The following is a 22,552-nucleotide window of genomic DNA, read 5'->3' on the forward strand; positions in this document are numbered from 1 at the left end:
GGGTAATAATGACCTTGGCACAAGGCATTTCCTAAGCATTTTTAGTGACAATGGAGTTAATGGCCTTTAGCTGGAGCTTGGCCCTTAAACTCCTCCCAGACAGTCATTAATCCCCAGGAAATGCTCTGCCCCTTGATTCTTATTGCTTAACTTAACTTAAAGATAAAGTAGAATGTAAATAGCCCTTTGCATAGTAAATATGATTATTGTTAATTTTGTAAAGTGCCTTTCCTCCCAAAGGATCCCAAAGAGATTTACACACTACTGGTCCTATTCTGAAAGAGCAAGAAAAGCTGTGTTTTTCTCAGGTGAATATGGGCTATAACACAGCAGGCTGGGCTCAAAGAAGGAGCCCTCATGCCCAGCAAGACTGGGACATGCATTAGCTGTCCCACTACCAGCTACTGGTTGTTGCTGGTTATAAGGATTAGAGCACATAGCCCACCATCCTCTTCTGACACTGGGTTTTACCCACGAGGATCCAAATTTGTGGAGACCTACTGACTGTGGGAGACCTGTCAAGTCTCTGCAGAGACAGGCAGCTGAGTGCAACAGCAGAGGTTTTGTGCAACTTTGTATCCACTGTGTAGCTGAAGTAGATCCATATAAACAGAAGTATATGTCCATACGGCCTCAGAATATAGTCCTACATAGATACAACACCACTGCAAGATAACTACCCTTGGAACGAGACTTATGCACAGCACACTGCAGAATACTGAGGGAAGGGATTCATAATACCTAGGAGCAAGTGTTTGCTTTGTTCTCTTATAACATGACAAGGTCTTACATTTAAGGTCTCATCTGAAACACCCCCCAAAAACATTAAACTCAGTTTACTAACACCAGAAGGATGAAGATCTGAACTGACCCTGCCAGTGTTAAACCAGTGTTTTCAGGGAGCCTCTGGCCTTCTCCACTCCTTTTGTCTTGCTCATGTGGCACAAAGGAAGTCCAAACCTGCCATAATTTGCAGCTCAGTCCTACAAGGTGCTGAATAGTCTAGCAAAGCACCTAAACATGTGCTTATCTTCATGATGTGAATAATCCCATTGAAGTCAATTGGATTACTCAAATGCTTAAAGTGAACCGCATGTTATGTTTGTTGCTGGATCAGGGCTTCACTGTTCAGCACCTTGCAGGATTGAACTCCTTCGGTCTGATTCTGCACCAGTTGATGTCAGTTTTAAAACTCTCAATGATTTAAATTGTGCAGGATCATGCACTTTATGCTCAGACCACTAAATTCTGAAGCTATACCATGATCTTCAGCATATTTTGCTTAAGAAGTTTTTATTATTACAATGAATGAATGAGAAGCTATGTGGAAAGAGCACAGTAAAGATTTATGAAATTTCAGTGTATAATATATGTAATTCCTGCAATATGACCATTTTCTAGCTTCAAATATATTTAATAATTAGTGATACTAACAATTAAATTTTAGATAATACGTAAAATACACCAGATGGCCTACAAACATTTTCTACAAAACAGAGATTACAAACATTTTAAAATCTTACATAGCTGAGGCTGTATCACCAAAAAAACAACAACAACCCATTGGTCTTTGCAGACATCACACAAAATTTTTGTAGCAGTTTCTTTTTAAGAATTTTCTCTAACTAGAGATAGCAAAGCTTACTAGACCAATTGAATTACAAGGTCTCTGAACAAGAAATAATAGGTTTTACTATGATTTTAAATGGTGTGTTGCTAAAGTTAGCTAAATGACATTTTAAAATCTCTTTTCAGTGGTGGCAGATTTTGTTAAAAGAACAGGCCTCTTGTATTTTCCCCTGGCAGTTTCTTAATTAGGTTTTCTTTATTACATCACAAACACTAATCATAACATTACCCAGTTACAGATCAGACTTAACATGTCTTTCACATCTACATTAATGTACTGGCAGAGCTAAGAGCACCATTTATTAGAGTTCCATTTATAATTTCTTTCTATGGCACAGAACATCCATTATCAAACAGCATGCCTTGCAAACCATGAATCCTGGAGATGTCAATGTTATTGCAATGCCAGCTCTGCAAGTGAAGACCCCCAAACCTTTCAGAATATTTACTTTACCCTTATAATAGCATGAGAAAAATTCCAGATGGGGTCAAGTTCTTAGTTCTTCCAGCCATCTGTTCTTAGCCACAGCTTGGCTATTGCTCATGTGCCATGCAATGGATTTTCTGATTAAAAGTAATGTTGCATCCTATACTTGGCCTACATTTGTGTTGAATACTGAGTTATGAGTAAACATTAAAGAACTTAATTAATTACATGTATTATATAGTCATTGGCAACATTTTGCACACTACTGTATGTAACACCAGAAATCACATTTAAAGCATTTCACCACTATATCTTATGTGTTTTCAGTAAATGTACTTAACGTCTGGAAAAATCATTCAAAAGCACTTCTTCCCAAGATAACACTAGGCAAGTGTGTTTCTCATCATAATATTTTGCACCTATCTATAGTGGCTTTAATATAAGGCTCTCAAAGTTAAAATACAAAAGTAGGTAAGTATTATGATTATTTTAGTTTTACACATGAGGGAACCAAGGAACAGGAAAGCTAAGTAACTTGCTCAAGGTTACACAGTGAGTTAATGATAGAATCAGGAATAGAAATTACGTCTCAACTTCAAGTCTCCTGCTTTATTCACTAGGGCCCCAATCCGCAAAGGTACTTAGGTGCCTATTTTAGGCTCCAGTATGATCCACAAAATTCCCCCTAAATGGTATAAGCGCCTGAACTTAGTCAGCACCTGAGGGCTTGTCTACACTTGCAAGTTTTGTCACCAAAAACTGGCTTTTGGTGACAAAATAGTGATAATGTACACTCTGCAACGTCACTTCTTCTGGAAAAAAACCCCTAGTTTTGGTAACAAAAAACTTCCACCCCTGCAAGAGACTTTTGTCTTTTCCCCTCACTTTATTGTTGACAAACAGCCAGTGTAGACACCACAGGGTTTTTTTTTTCAATTTTATTGGCCTCCAGAAAGTATCCCACAATTCCCCTGCTGCCACTCTGGTCAGTGGTTTGAACTCCGCTGCCCTGCAGCCAACCCACCAGTCCCACTTGCAAGCCCCGGGACTTTTAAATCTCATTATATGCTTGCTGGCTTCCCAGAGGAGCTTCCCAGGTGGCTTCCCAGGTCAGCATGGCTGGCTATCACACAAATTCACTCTCGCCTGGGCCACTGCTGAGTTGTTGGATCTGATCGGTATATGGGGAGAGGAGTCTGTTCAGTCGCAGCTGCGAGTGACCATAGGAATCGGGACACATATGGGCAAATTTCTCTAGGCTTGTGCGAAAAGGGCTATGATCGGGACACACAGCAGTGCAGAGGGAAGATAAAGGAGCTTAGGCAGGGGTACCATAAGGCGTGGGAGGCGAACCATTGGTCCGGTGGTGCACCTAAGACTTGCCACTTCTATAAGGAGCTGAATGCTATCCTCGGTGGTTTCCCCACCTCTGTCGCCCAATTGCCCCGTGGATACTTCGCATGCAGCTGAAAGAGGGGGTAACCAGGAGGCTGAGATTGTGAATGAAGAAGTCGAGCTAGAAGAAGATGTGGTGCTTCCAGCAGGGTTGCCCGGTGGGGCAGGCAGCCAGGAACTTTTCTCCACTCCAGAAGTGCTCAGCAGGGAGCAGGAAGCAGATGAGACTCTGGGTAAGTTGCTGTGGCTTGTGTAGGGAATTGAAAAATGGGAGGCAGGTAGTGTTTTCTGTGAGCTGGACATTGCCTTGGGTAGCTAATCTGCATGGCCAAGTAGGGTGTCAATGGACATCGAGACCTGCAGGGAATCCAGGCTCTGGAAAGTTTCCAAGAAGTACTTGTTAATCCTCTGCCACAGATTCCAAGGGATTGCAGCCTTGTTAGTTCCCCCATTGTAGGAAATTATACCATGCCATTTAGCAATCACTAGAGCTGGGACCAAAGCAGCACATAGCTGAGCTGCATATAGACTGGGGTGACAGCCGCAAGCACTCAGCAGCTGAGTCCTGGTTTCTCTGGTCACCCTCAGCAGGGAGAGGTCAGCCAGCAGGTTGACCACCTGTGAAAAAGTGTGGGATAATTTTAGAATGAGTTCCTTGCAAAGCTGCCCTGCAAGCCGTGATCTTTTTGTCCAAAAGCATAACCGCCTTCCCCCACTCCCGAAACTCACCATGATCGGGGTGCTCGCAGAGCTGTGTGCCTGCCTAGAGTCTCACAGAGAAAGTGATTTCTACTAGCAAAATGCATTTTTTACTAAAATGTTTCAATCGTTTGCTGGAATGTAGCAATCCCTCTTCTGTTCATCACAGATTTTGAAGAACACATCACGCATCCCTATGGACTGGCTGTGGCAGATAAGAAAAAAACCTAGGTGCGGCAAAGAAGACATGTTCCGTGAGTTCTACAGCATAATGAGAGACAGAACAGGGAACGGAAAGAGTGCTGGGAAGCCGAAAGGCAGGACAGAAAAGAGAGTGCTGCTTTTGCTAGGCAAGCAACAGAGCGGATGCTAAAAGTTATGGAGGATCAGACAGAGATGCTCAAGTCATTGATACAGCTGCAGACTGAGCAGATCCATGGTCGGGCGCCACTGCAGGAGATGCACAATTCTTTGCCAACCCCACCCCCGCCTATGCCCACACATTCCTTTTCACTCCACAGCACTCCTGAGTTTCCCCATCACTCCACCCCCCCACACCTCCCACAGCTGAAACAATGATAGCTGGAGCTACACACAGTTGTGAGGTTTTATCCTTTTTAACAATGAATAAAAACGAAGGTATTTAATCGTACAGCATTTTTATTCTGTGTTCTACAAAAGCCTATAGCAATCAATTCACTCTTGGGAACAGGGGTCTAAAGCATTGTACTGCACAGATCTTGTCCCCAAAAATTGTACATGGATGCAACAGGGAAGCAACTTTAAAGCAGATGTGTTACTGCCCCTCATTTTCAAAGTGGTTCCAGAAAGCCTCTCTAATGTTAATAGCAGCCCTCTGGGCTCCTCTGACACCCCTAGCATCGGGCTGTTCAAACTGTGCAGCAAAGCGCTCTATCCCAGTACACCACACCTGAGCAAACATTTCACCCTGAGATTCACACATGTTATGCAAAGTGCAGCACACAGCTATGACCATGGGAATATTATCCTCGGTAAGGCCTAGTCTGACATTTAAACACCTCCAGCGAGCTTTCAAACGGCCAAAGGCACATTCAACTACCATGCGACACCTGCTCAGCCTGTTGTTAAAATGCTCCTTGCTGCTGTCCAGGTGCCCTGCATAAGGTTTCATGAGCCAGGTCTGTAAGGAGTAAGCCGGGTCTCCCAGGGTTACTATGGGCATTTCCACATTCCCCACTGTGAACTTGTGGTCTGGAAAGGAGGTCCCCTCCTGCAGCTTTCTGTACAGGCCACTGTTCCTGAAGATGTGTGTGTCATGCACCTTTCCAGATCAGCCTGCACTGATGTCCGGTGATCCACAAGCACCTGCAACACCATGGAGAAGTATCCCTTCCTATTGATGTATTCAGAGGCAAGGTGGTCTGGCACCAAAATTGGAATGTGTGTGCCAGCAATTGCCCTGCCACAGTTAGGGAAACCCATCTCTGCACAGCCATCCACTGTTTCATGCACATTTCCCAGAGTCAAGGTCCTATGCAGCAGGATGCGATTTATTGCCCTGCACACTTAGAGTAATACAGCCCCAACAGTGGACTTTCCTACTGCAAATTGATTTGCAACTGACCAGTAGCAGTCTGGATTTGTCAGATTCCACACAGCGACTGACACATGCTTCTCTGCTGGAAGGGCAGCTCTCAATCTGGTGTTCCTGCACTCCAGGTTGGGGACAGCTCAGCACATAGCTCCATTAAGGTTGCTTTACGCATCATAAAGTTCTGTACCCGCTGGTCGTCATCCCACACCTGCATGACAATGCGATCCCACCAATCAGTGCTTGTTTCCCTAGCTCAAAAGTGATGGTCTACTGTATGCAGCTGTTCTGTGAATGCACAAAGCATTGAAAAGTTGCTGCCATGCATATCACACTCGGGTACCTACGATTCATCCTTTGCTAACTTTGCAAGTAACTTTGTGAGTAACTGTGCTGCCATGTGCGATGTCCTTACGACAACTAACAGTGCATACGAGAGAAGTGCAGGATCCATCCTCTCTCACTGCAGATGCTGGCGCACACTACAAAATAATGCCAGTTGGAAAAATGGCGCAAAAGGAAGCCAGAAACCTTTGGAGCGGTGGGACACAAAGAGGTGCATGAAAGTACATTTTGCACATCCCAGGATGCGCTGCACTCCATTTCCGCATTCCCATAACACCTAGCAATGGATGGTATTACCAGGCACTGTGGAATACATACCCACAGTCCATTGCTCTCACTGTCAACAAAGGTGCCCCAAATGTGGATATGATCTGTCGACAGAGGGAGCAAATGTAGACACGCTTTGGTGACTTTGCTTTTGTCAATTTTTCCTTGGCGACATTAGTTTTATCGAAAAAACTTGCAAGTATAGACAAGCCCTAAGTTTTCAGGGTAAAAGTTTCCTAGATGCCTATGTTCCTGCCTCTGAGCATGTCATTGGCTGCCTTTATCTAGGCATCCAGATGCCTCTCTCCTGCCTAAGCCCCAAGGTGATCCACAAACTGGGGGAGACAGGTAAATGAACACCTATTTTTTGTGAGGAGCCTAATCCAGTAGGGTCACTTATGGTGCCTATCAGATCAGGTCCCATTCAACACCCAGCTGTCAGAGAGGAAAGTGCCCACCATTTAACTTTTAGTCCTGTGGTTAGAGCACTTGCCTGGGATGTAGGAGACAAGATTCATTTCCCCCTGCTCTGCCTGAAGGGGAGAAAAGGATTTAAGCAGGGCTCCCTGCCTCTTAGGGGGCTGCTCTAACCACTGAGTTAAGAGATATTCTGATGTTGGGGTTCCCTCAGTTCCTCCTCTTGAAGCTGTTCCACTGTGGATAAATAATTAAAGCGTGATTGGGGTAGGGGGACTGAATTTGGGGTCTCCCAAATGGGTGCCTTAATCACCAGGCTACAGAGTTGTTCTCACTCTCTCTGGCCTAATGACTATTTAAGTATTTATCCACAGTGGAACAGTCATTGGACCAGAGAGCACATGAGCAAGAATGATTATAGCCTGGTGGTTAGGGCACTCACCTGTGAGGTGAGAGACCCAGGGTCCAGTTCTTTTGCTCCACTCACTCTTTAATTATTTAATCCAGTGTGGAGCAGCTTCAACAGCAGAGACTGAAGGAATCCAACATCGGAATATCCTAGAGCCCAATGATCAGAGCAACCTCCTGAGAGCAGGAGAGCCCTATTCAAATCCTTTCTCCCATCTGGCAGAGGGGGGAACTGCACCTGGGTCTCCTACATCCCAGGTATGTGCTCTAATGACTGGGCTAAAAGTTATAAAGTGAGCACCTACCTTGCAGGCCACATTGTGTGGAGGAAGGCAGGTGCCTAACTCATTTCCCCCAAGAGACTACTTAGGCACCTAAGGTGCCTGATTCTAGGAGCCAGGTTACTGTTTGTGGTTTGCTAAACAGAGACAGACACCTATCTTTCTGAGAAGGGCGAGGCTCAGTCCATACCCCTCTCATCAGCATCTCCCATTGGCTAGTTTAGGTGGCTTCCCACCTACTGTGCTGGCTTTTGTGGATCACATTCTAAGACACCTCTCTCTCCACATTTATTGTATAAAGAGCCAATTCAGGCTATGTGGAATGAAGTGCTCTTCCTTATTTTTCTAGGCCCTTACAAGTTAAGCACTACTGCTCAGTGTTGCAGTGCCTATGTTCCTTTGAGAATCTGGGCCTTGATCACCTTGCCTCTAATAGAAGACCCTACCATCTCAAAGATTGTTTAGCTCTGTAGGTGTGGCTGCATATAATGCACTGTGATTGATTTCATTCATTCATTGAAGAACAATAAAATCTATGGAGGACTAAAACTGCTGCTAAGCCCTAGCAGCATACTAACTTTACTTGCTGATTGGATCAGATTGGGTGCTTCTCATATTCAGAGTTACCCACAATTTTGCTCACCCATTTAACAAATTTGTAACATTTGATCGTTTGAGGTGAGAACCTGTTCACAGCCGAGTTTTGATATACAGTAAACCAGAGAATAAACAATGTTTCTAAATGATCAAATTCAGGTTTAAAAATAGTAGTAAAGTTTGTTTACTCTAACTTGCATAAGCTACATTTTAGCAACAAAAACATGACCATTAGTCCATGATCAAGTCAGTTTATCTGTGTGCAGCAGCCATTAATAACTGACACTTCAGAGGAAGTTAAGGAGTATAATATACCAATCTTATTGTGCATTCTGTTCATGGCTGGGGAAGCACTGAGCCCACTGACACTACTTCTTGCAGGTCCTGGGTCTACGCACTAGCTTGGGCATCAGTGCTAGAAAACCTCCTTTTTGCACTCCTGCCTTAGCTACACGATGCACTGAGGCGACACTATCAGAAGAACTGAAACAGGAGCATAGGGAAAGCCCATAAAGTGTAGAGGCATAAGGATGCATGAACAGGGCTTCCCAAATACTTCCTTTTATAGAGCACCAGTCTTCCTAAAACAACCCTTCAAGTCAATAAATCAGCAACAAATTAAGGGCCAGATTCACCAGAACATTTCAGCTGTTTTGTGCTGTTCTGGTGATAAAAAAAAGCAGCTGTAGCCACAGTTTAACTGACCAGTGTGCTTTGGCTGCTTTGCATTGCTGTGGTATACTGATGAATCTGCACTTGAAAGCTGTAGTTTTTTAAAGCTGATAGCTCACATCTCCAAATCATAATAAGTATCCCAAGGTAGCGTTCTGTTTGGGTTCTTGTTTAGTATTCATGTATGACATTTTAAATTAAAAAAAAAATTCCAAGGCTAAAAAACAAACAAAACCTACATCAAGGTGAAGTTAACACTGAAGATACCTTTCAGCAACTTAAGGGTAAAAAAATTACAATGATGTAATTATCTCCAAACCAAGCATTACAAACCCATAATCTTCAGAGTTAAGGCTATACTTAAAAGAAAACCTTTGAAATGAAAAGAAATGGAAAAAAACATGATAAACAATAGAAAAACACAGTTAAGGCACCTGACCAACCTTAAGTCTGCCCTGTGGTGATACTCTGGGGTTGAGAAGGGATGGAGGGGACTGAAGGAAGGGGGAACCTAATGTTTTTAAAATCAGTTTAGACTAACCTGGAATCACAAACTGTAAAATGACTTCATCATCATCCTATGATTATTGCATGGCATTGTTACAGGGAAGAGTTAAGGGTCTTTTGGTGATTTAATTGTACATTTGCAAGTATATATATTTGGTATATATATATATATACATAATAATAAATTTTATGTATAATCTGAACTGTTTATAATTTGTGAATTTGGGATAATTACAACATCCCTGTGATTTTTTTTATCCTTTTATGTTACTAATACATACTCCCAGTCTTAACTCTATCTTAATATAATTTTTGGTTTTGGAATATATTTGCATATAATATTACATTTATATGTAAATGTAATAATACCATCAATATATAGTGCATCTGTCTAATAATAGCTTGCACTTAAATCTTGCCTTTTATCCCAAGGGGCTTTATAAACTATGTAAAGTCTAGTTTATAAAGCCCTTTGGAATAAAAGGTACTATATAGATGTAAATGGTTATTAGTTGTGAATCAAATACACTGTAAATATGGATTTTAAGGTGATCCAAAGTAAATATTCAGTAGAGGTAGCAAGAATTTTAGGAAACTAGAGAACACTATTTTAACAAGAGAAAGATAGGAAAACAAAGTGAAATTTTGTCTGGGATGTCATAAGGAAGGGACTAAATCTGAAGATAGACAAGGTTAAAAAAAGGTTAATACCAATAAAGGAAGAAGGATTGCTAAAACAACTGAGAAGAGATTTATGAAAGAGTACATTCCAGAGATTTGCAACTATGGATCTTGCAGGCAAAAGAGTGTGGATGACGAACTATTTCTTTACACAGTGAAGGCACTGGAATATTGGGGTAGTATTTCCTTTTGGAGGTCAAAGAAACACTATATTGTACTGTTCAATAAACTAAGTGAAGGAATGGAAAATAAAAAGGAGACAAAACAAATGGAGATAGGTTTATGGGTAATGTAGAAAAGTGTGTGTAGGGGGGAAGTGGTTACTCACTAACAGCACCTCTTGTTCTCTACAAGTATTGCCTCAAAACACCACATTCCAGGGGCTGCAGGCCATGTAATCGCAAAACCTTTTTGAGTAATAGCTGGCAGTTGGCAGTTAGGTGGCACATGCAAGGAGTGATAAAACTGGGAAATGCTTTTGTTTAGGTTCTTATATCATGCCCTGCATCATAATAACTGAGTTTCTTGCCTAGGCACTCCATACTGAATACTAGTTTAGATATTTTTGGTAACAGTTTTTCTCCTCACTATCTCTGAACAGAGCAGTATACCTGGGGCTAAGAGGGAGGGTCTAATAGATCTGTGCTTATGCAGATCTTATGGACCAAAGCCCTCCCTCCTCTCATGTATGGAGTATGTTAGAGGAGTACCCCTATTCGAGATTGGAAAAGTAGCTGGACGGGGACTGGGGTGCAGCTTACAGCCTGCCGACAGATTGTGGGGTGAATTTTATGTCCTTTCTTCCATGAAGGATTTACTGTAAAGCCCATTTACTCAGGCTTTGTGCAAGAAGGCGTAAATTCCACCCATTGTAGATTAAGACTCAATTACATGAAGGATGCCCTAAAAAACCCAATTCCTTCTTGTGGCTGCACAATAATGTACTTTGTGTTCACATGTGTACTGTAATAACAATTATGCATATCATATATGTTAGAACTCTTTAGCTTGAAATCTAGAAAGTATTAGAATGAAATGTTTACCCTCAATAGTATTGAGCGTTTAAATATTTAAAGATTAAGTTAGATTGATCACATAGAACAAAAAACTGCTGTATGTAGATGATGTGATGGTTAGTTCTACTCTCTAACCCCCAGAGGTCGATACCGAAATTATTAGAACTCATCAAAAGGTTTGAACACTTGTCTGGATATAAGATTAAATGGAAGAAGTCTGACAAATTCCAATTAACTTAATACACATTAGTAGGTCTTGCTAAGTCACAAGTGCCATAAAAATCAGTGTGCTGAGAATATGGCGCTTAACATATGGGAATCCAAGCATTGTGTAAATATCTTGGTCTGTTCTTTTTTCTAATGTATAGTACTTTTGGCACTTAGAATTCTTTATGTTGGCATCTAGAATTTGTTTGGTTTGATACAAAAAAAAGATTGAAAATGTTTAAATTATATTGTAATAAGTCTAAGTGCAAGCAGACTAGTCCTTGAGAATCAATGGCCTGGAGGGACAAGAAGCTGGAGGATTCCACAACAGGTGAAAGGAGCTGAAGGACAGTCACCACTTGGCTGCCGTGTGTGTGTGTGGCCTCTGTGAAAGGAAGGACTGTGCTGTTCTGGTTACAGGTGTGACAGTGTATGAGCCTAGGAAAAAGGTCTTGTGAGCACTTTGGATTTAAACTCACGGGTGTTCTGAGGGCAGCTGAAAGCCAAGGAGCCAAGGACCAGTAACCTCACCAGGTTGAACAGCCACCTCACCAGGCTGGTGCATCTCAGCTTTATCTTCTGTTAGAATAAGAGGCCCCAGGCTAGGGAGGGGTAAAGATTTTGGGCATCACCAGAAGTTGGGGAAAGGATTGTGCTATCGTTTCACTGCTGGAATTGAATTTCCTTAAATTTCCCAGCCCCTTTTAGGCCCATTGATCTGCACCCATTTCCTTACCTAATATTCTTTTATATAAATGATTGGAACACACCTCTGGGTTTTTGTCAGGAGTTTCTGGACCCACATAAGCAAAGGGGGAAAACACCCAACCCGGAGAGGAATACATGGAGGCATGCTACTTTAGGACATCCCCTCACCGTACTGGACTCAGGTGCTGGTAGAAGGGGACATTGGTACAATATAATAAGATCCCAGGATTGTCCTTCTGTGTGACACTCGGAAGCCTAAATGTCTGTTGAGTCAGTGTGAAGCAATGGAAACAGCTACAAGCATGGCTGAGAGCTCTCTTTATTCCAAATATCATGAGGTTCAATCATCACTGGGATTCACAGCTTCTTACTGTCCAATTTTTAAGTTCTCAGCCATACTGATTTACACTCATGCAACGGCAAGGTATGTATCCATGCCATGTCAAGAGTCCTAGACCACTGTGATATCAGAGGTAACTCAATCTGCCCTTCATTCCTCACTCTTATTCTATAGCTAATTTGCATGCAACAATTTCATTGGTTATAAGCCTGCAACGATTTACTTTTTTTCAGCCAAAATTATTACACTTTGGCAATTATGTACACTTTCAATACAATTATTTCAATATGGCAGATTATACATATAAGAGAAACTCATCTACTTTATATCTCTTACCATTTCTCCCTCCCCCCTCTCCCAGGTTCTCCATGTTGTCCTCCATTGGATAGCCATTGTACTTTGCTGCGTGTCTAGTGCTCTGGGAAGCAATATGGAAGGATTTTGCTTTCTCATCTGTCTGTTCAGCAGCATCACTCTGGGAAGTTTGTCAGTTAGCTGATTTAAAGCAGTAGGAAGAGACAATAAAATTTGATTTTTTAAAATTATTTCATAACATCAAAAGGAAAGCTTTGGTAACTTTTTCAAAATATCTTGGAGTGATGGAGTAAGGGATTACAAGAAAAGGATGTTGCAAACAGTAAAAATTTGTATGCACTATCGGTCACATTTTGGTTCCAAACAACCAGTGATGCCCCAATAAAAAAAGAAACTTACATAGTTATCCTAAGATATATTGAAGGATCCTGAGGCGTGTATTGAAATTTCAATTCAGACTAACAATATTTGCACTTAGAAATCAAGATTTCAAAGCGAAAATGGGTATTTGCATTAGGACTTTCAGTGCCAAGTGTGGTAGCTAACATAGGAGAATTATAACAAGGAGTCTGGTGGCACCTTAAAGACTAACAGATTTATTAGGGCATGCCCTAATAAATCTGTTAGTCTTTAAGGTGCCACCAGACTCCTTGTTGTTTTTGTGGATACAGAGTAACACGGCTACCCCCGATAGTAGAATTATGTCATTTGTCTTTAAGCACAGTATTATTGTATTTTAATTATGCTAATCATTTCATTTTTGTAATCAAAAATAATAACTTAGAATGCTTTTATTCACTTCATATCTGGAGACCAAAGATCAAATCATGATTTAGGTTACGAGTGAATATTAGTTTTGTAATTACATTCTAGTTCCTAGCAGACAGTTGTCCACATCACAAAACCACTGAAAATTGATTCAGACATGATTTTACTCCCTTTTATATGCAGATTTATTACTTTGATTCCTGCTTCCAACAATTTAAATCCATTTCCTTTTTTATTGTTTTGAATGATGTTAAAGACTTTCAGGTTCTTAAATGTATAAATATACATTGTAGTTTTATGTGTGCAACAATGAAGAATATATTCATATATATGAAACTGATATTCCGATTCAAATATCTCACATTGCTAGAAGCTGTCAGTGAGAGAGCATGTTAAGGCAAAGAGATTAGCTTTCTGTACTTTATGTCCTTTTATACAATTTATAGAATCTTTTCACAGAGGAGCAAAAGGGAATGTCATACAGAGTCAGTTTTCTGCATCTGTGTGCTGCACTCAATTCCTGTGCATCAGGCTACAAAAATGCTGACATTGATCAAGTATTCGACCATCCCACAACAGCAACAGGGAGTTAAGGAACATTTTTATGTCTTTTTGCTTTCCTCAGTATCCTAGGTGTGATTGACTTCACTCGTGTTTTCTCTGTGGCACCTGCTGAGAATGGTGAGAGGTACAGGAACAGGAAGTATTTTCACAGTATGATTACACAAGGGAGTTTGTGATAGTAGAAATATAATCAGTATTTAAACTGAATATTTCAGCTCCTCTCACAATCAATATACAGTAAATTGAAAAGATAGGCAAGCAGCCAAATAATGAAGACTGAACATGCATTTGGCTAGTTGGTAAGGATGTGATATAAAAGTAAATCACTTGTTTAATAAAGGTAAACATATGTGTTATAAAGGATTGCAAAACATTTGGGACACAGTTTGAATAAAGGCTAAGAGGACTACTGAAATCTATTGTAATGAACACCAAATACCCCTGGAATACTGCAGGCCCAATTCTTCAGAACCCCACAGAAGCTCCTCTTGCAGTTACTTCATCCGAAGTAGTGAGCTGTAGCTCACAAAAGCTTATGCTCAAATAAATTGGTTAGTCTCTAAGGTGCCACAAGTACTCCTTTTCTTTTTGCGGATACAGACTAACACGGCTGGTACTCTGAAACCTGAGCTCAGTGGGAGGAGGAATGACCACTGTCCCTTGAACCATAAAAAATAACTGCACAAAACTTACCTTACAGAGTGAGTCCCCCTGCCCCATTATACAATCAGCCATACCCCCGAGAGGGGGTGTTCAGTAGCAGAGAGGGGAGGCATTGGCTTCATTTTTCCTTTAGGCCTTCTTTTAGTTCCGTGGTAGGGATGGAAGGGTACCAAATCATGCCTCTCAGTGAGGGCCTCAAGGAAACTGAGAGTTAAAACTCACTGAAAGTCAGATCCCTTTTTGGTGTAAATCAGTATAGTTCCACTGATTTCAGTGTAGCTAAACCAATTTACATCAGTTGAAAATCTGGCCATGAGTTTCCAGTCCCCTGAGGTTTTCCCACACAGAGGATGACTTTGCTATATATACTTTTACTCGAAAAATGAAATACTCAAATATTTATAAAGCTAGTAAAAGTGTTCGGGTGTATAAAGGAGATTTAGAATCTTAAAAACTGATGTCCAAATGCCTGAATAACATAGGAGATGGCCTATAGTTCAAATACTGGAATGTCTACAAGTTGTTTGCGGTAACAGTCACATAGTATAAAATGACTATCAAAATACTTACTTCTGTGTTACAAGAAAAATTTCAAGCAGGTAGACAATAAGAAATAGGGAAAAAGGGAAGCAGGAAATAGAAATCACTAGAGAAGATATTGGAAGAATATAGTCCTAAACTAATTCCTCAAGATACTTTGTTTAAATTACCATAACACATTATTTTTACAACTTAATAAATAATTGTGGAAAGGGACATTGTCAATTTAAAAATAAGCGGCCTGCTCCGGCCCCTTTGTGCCAGTGGCATAAAGGAGCCCTAAAGGCCTCTTATCCAGCCAGGAGAGGATTCCTCTCGTGCAGGCATTGTGGAAGACAGTTGTAAGTCTTCCCACACAGAGCCCCTCGCAAGGCCTGGCATAGGAGGCATGCCAGGGGTGGAAGGCACACATTAGAGCTTGGGGGGGGGAAGAGCACTAGAGATTCCAGGCAGTGCTGCAGCCCAGAGGGCAGGATGGAGAAGCTGCCATAACTAACCCGCTCCCCCCCACACCTTTGTTTGTGAGTTTTCTGCTGCACCTATTAGACATGAAACACAGAATGTCTTCCCATATGATGTAAACAAATTCATTTACCTACCTTACTACCACCACCTTGGATTATTAAAAGTGAAAGAATGTTAAAAATCTAATTTACTTGTCTCCATGCTCTTTATTTTTGCATATCTCTCAGCATAGGTAATGAAAAGTTATACATTTAATTTCACTTGTGCTCATAGTATTTTTCATTTTCTGTCCCTTAGGGCTGAAATGTTTGGGTTTTAAATACTGCAGAGCAATGTTTATTTGTTGAAAAACAACAATTGGTGTGGTTTCATTGAAGTCAATGGAGCTACACTGATTGACATGAGCTGAGGATCTAGCGTCCAATGTCTAGCTGTATAAAAATGACATTCCAGTCCATGGTATATTCAGAAAAATACCCCACATACCTCAACAAGTTCAGTCTTGAACAGACAGTAATAGCTGGTTTATTTTTCTATGTTTGGCTTGAGTCACTGTTATAACTTTGTTGGACAAAGTGCTTTCTCCTATCTGCACACACACACACACACCCTTCATAGTCCAGCAGTTCTGTTGTTTAGACAAAAAGTTTAGCTTTTTCCTCTTGGCTATAGAGTACACTGTAGTGTCCCTAGTTTCCCTGATTGGTTAGGAAGGACTATCACAGCCTGAAACTTGAAAATAAACTAAAAGTGCAGAAATATGATTCCCAGCAGCAGCAGCAAGATTTTGGAAAACAGATTGTTTGTGAACTTTCCCATTTTGAGACACTCAGACAAATTAAGAGAACTTGTGCAGAGAGAAAAATTCACCCCCTCTGCTGAGAGGGATTTTTGTTTTATTTTGTTAGGAAATACAGAAATAAAGTATAAGTGATTTAGAAAAATGAAATAACACACAAACCACAGAAAAATAGTGAATGCTTCACAAGAGTCAGGGGTTTGGATATTAAGCAGCTGTGATGCTTGAAGGAAAGGAGTAGTAGAACAGATTCCATTTGAAGGTATTAATGCAAGATAGAAGAAATACATTACACAAAGTGGAAGATTTTCAAAGGTATAAATGGGAGTTAGAAATGCCATATTTATGCCTTTGTAAATCTTCACCAAATAATGTATAAACATCAGTCAATTGACGTACTGGTCAATATATATGCATCATTGTCCTCTGTGGATGGAATCAGACCTTCTCAAGTGTTTGTGATTATATTGCCTTGTAGCAACTGTCCTAACAAACCACAGATCTATATCACATGATCTCTCTTGGAGAGTCTCCTTTAGTTAATGTGACGGAGGTCTGTTGTGTGTTTTTGTTTTGTTTTTTAAGCCCAAGGTCTTGGCTCTTTAACGCTGCATGTTTTATTTAGCTGGTGATTTTAACGTGTATGAATTATACCATATATGCATTGATAAATTGTATTTGCCATGCACCTGTGAGTGCCTCACCTGCACTTTGGCCCATTAATCTAACTCCCGCTGTATTTATTCTAGCATTCCAAACCTCTGAGTAGCTTCAAACAGCTGTGATTTTTTTTCAAAACCTGCCAAAGAGATGTTTCCTTCTTCCCCCCCACTAGGGAGTTTTCCCCACCAAATTACGCTGGCCCAAGAACTAAGATGGGAGCATTTAGTCCTGCACCAAAGAAAATTGTAATGTCTGGTATAGCTCATAAACTTGCAGGGCTAGACATGGGAGCTTTTAAACCACTGGAAAGGGAAGATTCCCAGGTTTCCAGTACTTGCCCCTAGATCTGGAAAATCCTATCCTGAGATAGCAGAGCTTACAATCATGGCATTCTTATGTATAGGAATGTTATTTTAGATAATTTTTAGAAGATTCTAAGATTTATTGGTCATATTTTCTCTTTGAGACCTGGACAGCTGGACTATGTGTAAATAAGGTGCCTGATGTTACAGGCACAGGGATATGAAAAACAATACCAATAATATTTTTAAAACTCATTTTTTTCTGTAAAATAGTGGCAAACCTCATAGAGAGTACATGATAATATGGTATAAAAGTTTTGTTGGCATTCACTTAAGATGGCATACATAATTCATTCATAAACTTGATCATTTGTAATGTGGCCACCCCAAATGAGTGTTAATAAACCTAAATCATACTATCAGATAACCTCTCTATATATTTCTCCATCCACTAGAATGGCACGTTTTATATACACACTCTAGTGAGTCTATTTCACATTTGCCATTATTATTTTTTTCTGATCAGTTTCCCTTCAATACTGTCTTATTTTTTACCTATTTCAAATGTAATCATTCCCATGACTGTTCTCATATGGGATTTTCTTCTCCCCGCACTCTCTTGTGTATTTTTAACAACTACTGCCATGTTGTAATGATCTTTAGTTACGTGTCTGTGTGTGGATGAGAGCCAAAATAAAAATACTGGCATACTGTACATGAAGAAGAAGAATTATTATATTGATAATGTAATTGATAGGTGGATTAATAAAGGCAGCTTTTTGCTACATACTACAGAAACATAGGATATAAATTCAGACCAGACCAATGATGTATCAATGTCAAAATGGAAAAATGTTATGGTATACTACTCAAACTCCCTCCATTGTACCAGAATAGCTGGATGCATCTGCTAAATTGATCATCATTGAAAGAGTTAATAAATGTTGACATCTAAGTAAGAATTAACACAATTGGTAATAGAAAATAAATATAAATTCTCCTGTGTTTTTATTTGACAAGAAAGGGAAGGAGTGAAATAGTTAAAGACATAAGTTATGAATTGGAGTCGCAGTGTGAATGTGGGCATTACACCCAAAGCTCAGTGTTGTATTTTCCAGATGTGCTGGATGTGTGGGAAACATTCCAGCCAGTTTGTATTTGTGAGTTAAGAAAGTAATCCTGTTTGAAAAAAAAAATTGCCACTACCCAAAAAAGCCCCTGAAAATTTCAAAATCCAACACTTTTAAATTCATCTGGCAATAGTGATTTGATAAAAAATATAAAAACAGTGTAAGAAATATTAACAGGTGGAGATATTAATATAAGCAGTAGTTAAACTCTGAGGGGAGAAAGAGGTAAGTAATATTTTTACTATTAACTGCAAGTGATATTCTTACAGTTACAGACTGTTAAGTAAAGCCATCTTAAACCCCTGACACAAATAAGTGTTAAAAAATTCAGGGCCTATGACAATGCCTGTTGAAGTAATTTGGAGTTTTTCCACTGACTTCAAGGGACTTTTGGATCAGACATATTTAATGCCACTTCTCTGTTAAGGAGAAAGGAGGGGCACAGTGATATAGTCAGTACTGATTTTTTCACAATGGGAGATGGGGGAAGGAACATTTTAGAGAGAGAGGGAAATACAGGTGCAAAGTTGTCCAAAAATTCTTGACTGGGGTTGGGCTAGGAACAAGGATGTGAGTGGAGAGCTAGATGAGTCTGAGCAGGTGTGTGTAAGTAGATGAATGTGTGAAGCGGTTTAGAGCAGATGGGTGAGACAGAATAGGATGTGAATGAGAGATAACAGGAGATGAGTTAAGAGGAAGGCAGTGGGGAGAAGGATGGGATGAGGAAGAGCTTGAGTATGAATTGAATGATTGTGAGGGAGACTGAATGGAAGAAAAAGAGGAAGAATTAAGAGGAAATAGTGAATGAGGATAACTAGACTGAAATTAGGAGAGTAAATGAAACAGTGAAAAAAGTGAATATATGAATAGCATAGGAAAGGATGAATGGGCTGAACTCCTAAGTACTAAACTTGTGTAGGGAGTCAGAGATTTCAGTGAGATTACTTGAGGATCAAAATAACACTCAGAGCAACAAGAGTGGCAGAACCTGGCCCTTTCATAATTAATGTACTCAACAGCAAGTTTGACCTGATACATGTACAAAATTAGCAGGGGGAGCAGACAGTCCTAGCGCATATTCTCTTATTGGAGTACCAATACAACATTTCAGTCTTCAGAGGAAAAAGGTACTTCTTATTTTACACAAATAGAAACTCACAAAATTAAAATAAGAACCCATAATTTTTGCATTTCTAGGTGGCTTAGGTGGGAAGGAAAAAGGTCAATTGGCATTTAAAGTTAGGTTGACCCAACCCCACATTGAAAAGACAAGAAAGGAGGAGGAGAAATTAATCTGAGGATTTTCTCCATGTAGTAATCAGAAACTAGAAAAACTGCTGGTGGTATGATAGGGTCACCTGTTTCCTAGGAAGTGGACTAAAACTACCAAGAATTGTCCAGTGGTTAAGGCACTAGCCTAGCCTAGAAGTCTGCTACAGATTTCCTGTGTGACCTTAAGTAAGTTACTATGCTGCTCTGTGCCTCAGTTCCTGATCTGTAAAATGGGGATAACATTTCTCTACCTCACAGCAGTATTGTGAGGAAAAATGTATTAAAGATTGTGAATCTCTTTGGGATCTACTGATGAAAAGTGCTAAAGAAGAGCTAGATATTATTTTACACAGGCTACTGAATAACCATCAGCACATCAATCACAACCTTTACTAACATTCTAGGCCAATTAAAGATGAGTTTCCTTATCCCACTGAGTCATATGAACTAGACCAGGGGTTCTCAAACTGGAGGTCGGGACCCCCTCAGGGGTTCACAAGGTTATTACATGGGGGGTTGTGAGGTGTCAGCCTCCACCCCAAACCCTGCTTTGCATGCAGCATTTATAATGCTGTTAAATATATAAAAAAGTGTTTTTAATTTATAAGGAGGGTTGCACTCAGAGGCTAGCTATGTGAAAGGGGTCACCAGTACAAAAGCTTGAGAACCACTGAACTACTCTGTTTCCTCATTTTTATATTTAGAGTCAAATCTTGCTTTACTCATCTGTGTAATTCCATTAAAATGAGGGGAACTATTTCACTGAGTATGATCTGGCTCTTTATGGCAATGCTTTCGTAAGTGTGGCCATGCACACAGCAGTGCAATGTTTTTTAAATGTATAAATAACATAACCACAGTTTTGACTGCTTAATTTCTATGGGGTAGAAGCAACTGAGTGTGACCTGTTGTAAATCCAACCGGTTCGGGCTGAAGTTGCTGTACTTGTTTCTGGAATACCCTATTCCTAAGAGCATCCAAGTTAAGCACAACTGTCAAAAAGAGATGGTAAACTAGTGTCGCAGCTATGACACGAAACGTAGCGACCTGAAGCATGCTGGGGGGATGCAAACAGATCAGGAGCTGACAAACTCAGATCAAGTATTGTGCCGAGCTCATAGGTGGGGGAGTAGGGTCTGTGTGTGTGTGTGAGAGAGAGACAGTCAGGCGGGGGGGGGGGGGGTAACTCTAAAATAATAGGTTTCAGAGTAGGAGCCGTGTTAGTCTGTATTCGCAAAAAGAAAAGGAGTACTTGTGGCACCTTAGAGACTAACTAATTTATTTGAGCATGAGCTTTCGTGAGCATCCTATGAAGTGAGCTGGAGCCCATGAAAGCTCATGCTCAAATAAATTTGTTAGTCTCTAAGGTGCCACAAGTCCTCCTTTTCTTTCTAAAATAACAGTGATGTTTTGCCTAAATATAGCACGTTTCTTCCCATCCAGCTAGTCCTGCTCAGCTCCTTCCCGCCTACGCTCCCCGTGCTCGCTACTCCCCTCCAGGCCCCACGTGCCAGCTTCTCTCCGTTTTTCTTCCCCACCGCCCCCACGGGTCCGACCCCAACACCGCCCTTCCCTATAGCCCCACCCCATGCGCGCACGCGCGTTAGGAGCAGCTGGTTAGGGCGGGGAGGAGGCGTGGAGAAACGTCACTCCAGCGCAGGCGTCCCAGGAGGCGCGAAATTTCCAAACCGGCGGCGCGGCGCGAGGCCCGGGGCCACGGGGTAAGAGGAGGGGGCGGGGCTTGGGGAGGGTCCGGGGTCATTTTCCATTATCGGGGCAGAGGGGGGGGGCCCGTGTCCCTCAGGCGCCAAGGGGGAGGCCGAAATTGCCCCCCAGCGCCGGGCGGTGAGGTTAGAGGCTGCTCTGCGGCCGCCGGCGGGGGGGCGGTGCCGTGCCCGTGCCTTCCGCTCCGGGCGGGCCCGGTCGCGGGGGACGGGTGCGGGTCCCTTCCGCAGTGGCTCCGGTCCGGGGCGCTGCGAGGCCCTGCTGCTGCCGCCGCCGCCGCCTCGCTCGCGGGCTTCCCCCCTCTCCCCCCCCAGCGGGGGTCGGGACCCTGCGCTGGCGCCCGCCCCTCGCTCCGGGCAGCGCCCAGGCCTGAGCGCGCCGGCACTGGCGGAGGTGAGAACAGGGTGTTCTTCAGCTGATCCCGGCTTGGTCCCTTTGCGCTGGTGAGAAGCGTTTCTCCTGTAGGGTGAGCAGATGTCCCGATTTTTTAGGGGCAGTCCCGATTTTGGGGTCTTTTTCTTATATAAGCTCCTATTTACCCTCCACCCCGATCTTTTCACATTTGCTCTCTGGTCACCCTATTCCCCAAGGTGTGTGGCAGCCCCGAGCAGGGGCAGGGTCTCTGCAGCGCCAAGCGGGGCACCTGGGGCTGCTTCTCCCTAGCTTGAAACTAACTAGGTTAACAAAAAGAAAAGGAGGACTTTGTGGCACCTTAGAGACTAACCAATTTATTTGAGCATAAGCTTTAGTGAGCTACAGCTCACTTCATCGGATGATGCCTGTTTAAACTGTACACAGCTGACGCCCTAACACTCAATGGGAATCACATCTCTAAATCCCTTGCAGCTCTTGGAAAACGGGGGGTGGGTTTAACTTTGCCAGGATTTACTCAGTTCCTAATAATATTTTGCATTTCTTGGGCATCTTCCACTTGACCACAACAAAGCTCTTTATAAACGTCAGTGAATTAAACCTCACACTTTGCCTGTATGGTAGGGAAGCCATTACAGAACAAATTCATTCCTGTTACTACTAAAGACAGTATAGCAATATCAGGGCTGTATTTGGTTCTGTATTTGTAACGTTTTGCGTAAGGTGTATGGAAAGGGTTTACACTGTGACTCTTCTCATGGTACTTTGCCATAAATTCATATTCATTAATGTACATTGCTTGCCA

General features: G+C 41.6%; 1 protein-coding gene across 2 annotated transcripts in view; it reads left to right on the top strand.

Annotated features, from left to right (window-relative positions):
* The first annotated feature begins 21,267 nt into the window (after window positions 1-21,267).
* The window catches only part of FANCC (FA complementation group C), a 158,737-nt gene continuing 157,452 nt past the window's right edge, over window positions 21,268-22,552 (top strand). For both annotated transcript variants that reach the window (XM_084629084.1, XM_084629085.1), the window contains exon 1: window positions 21,268-21,371. The gene's annotated coding sequence lies outside the window, so the exon portion shown is untranslated. The remainder of the gene's footprint in view (window positions 21,372-22,552) is intronic.

The sequence above is a fragment of the Lepidochelys olivacea genome (assembly GCF_965140295.1).
Source record: "Lepidochelys olivacea isolate rLepOli2 genome assembly, chromosome: 5".
Lineage (NCBI taxonomy): Eukaryota > Metazoa > Chordata > Testudines > Cheloniidae > Lepidochelys > Lepidochelys olivacea.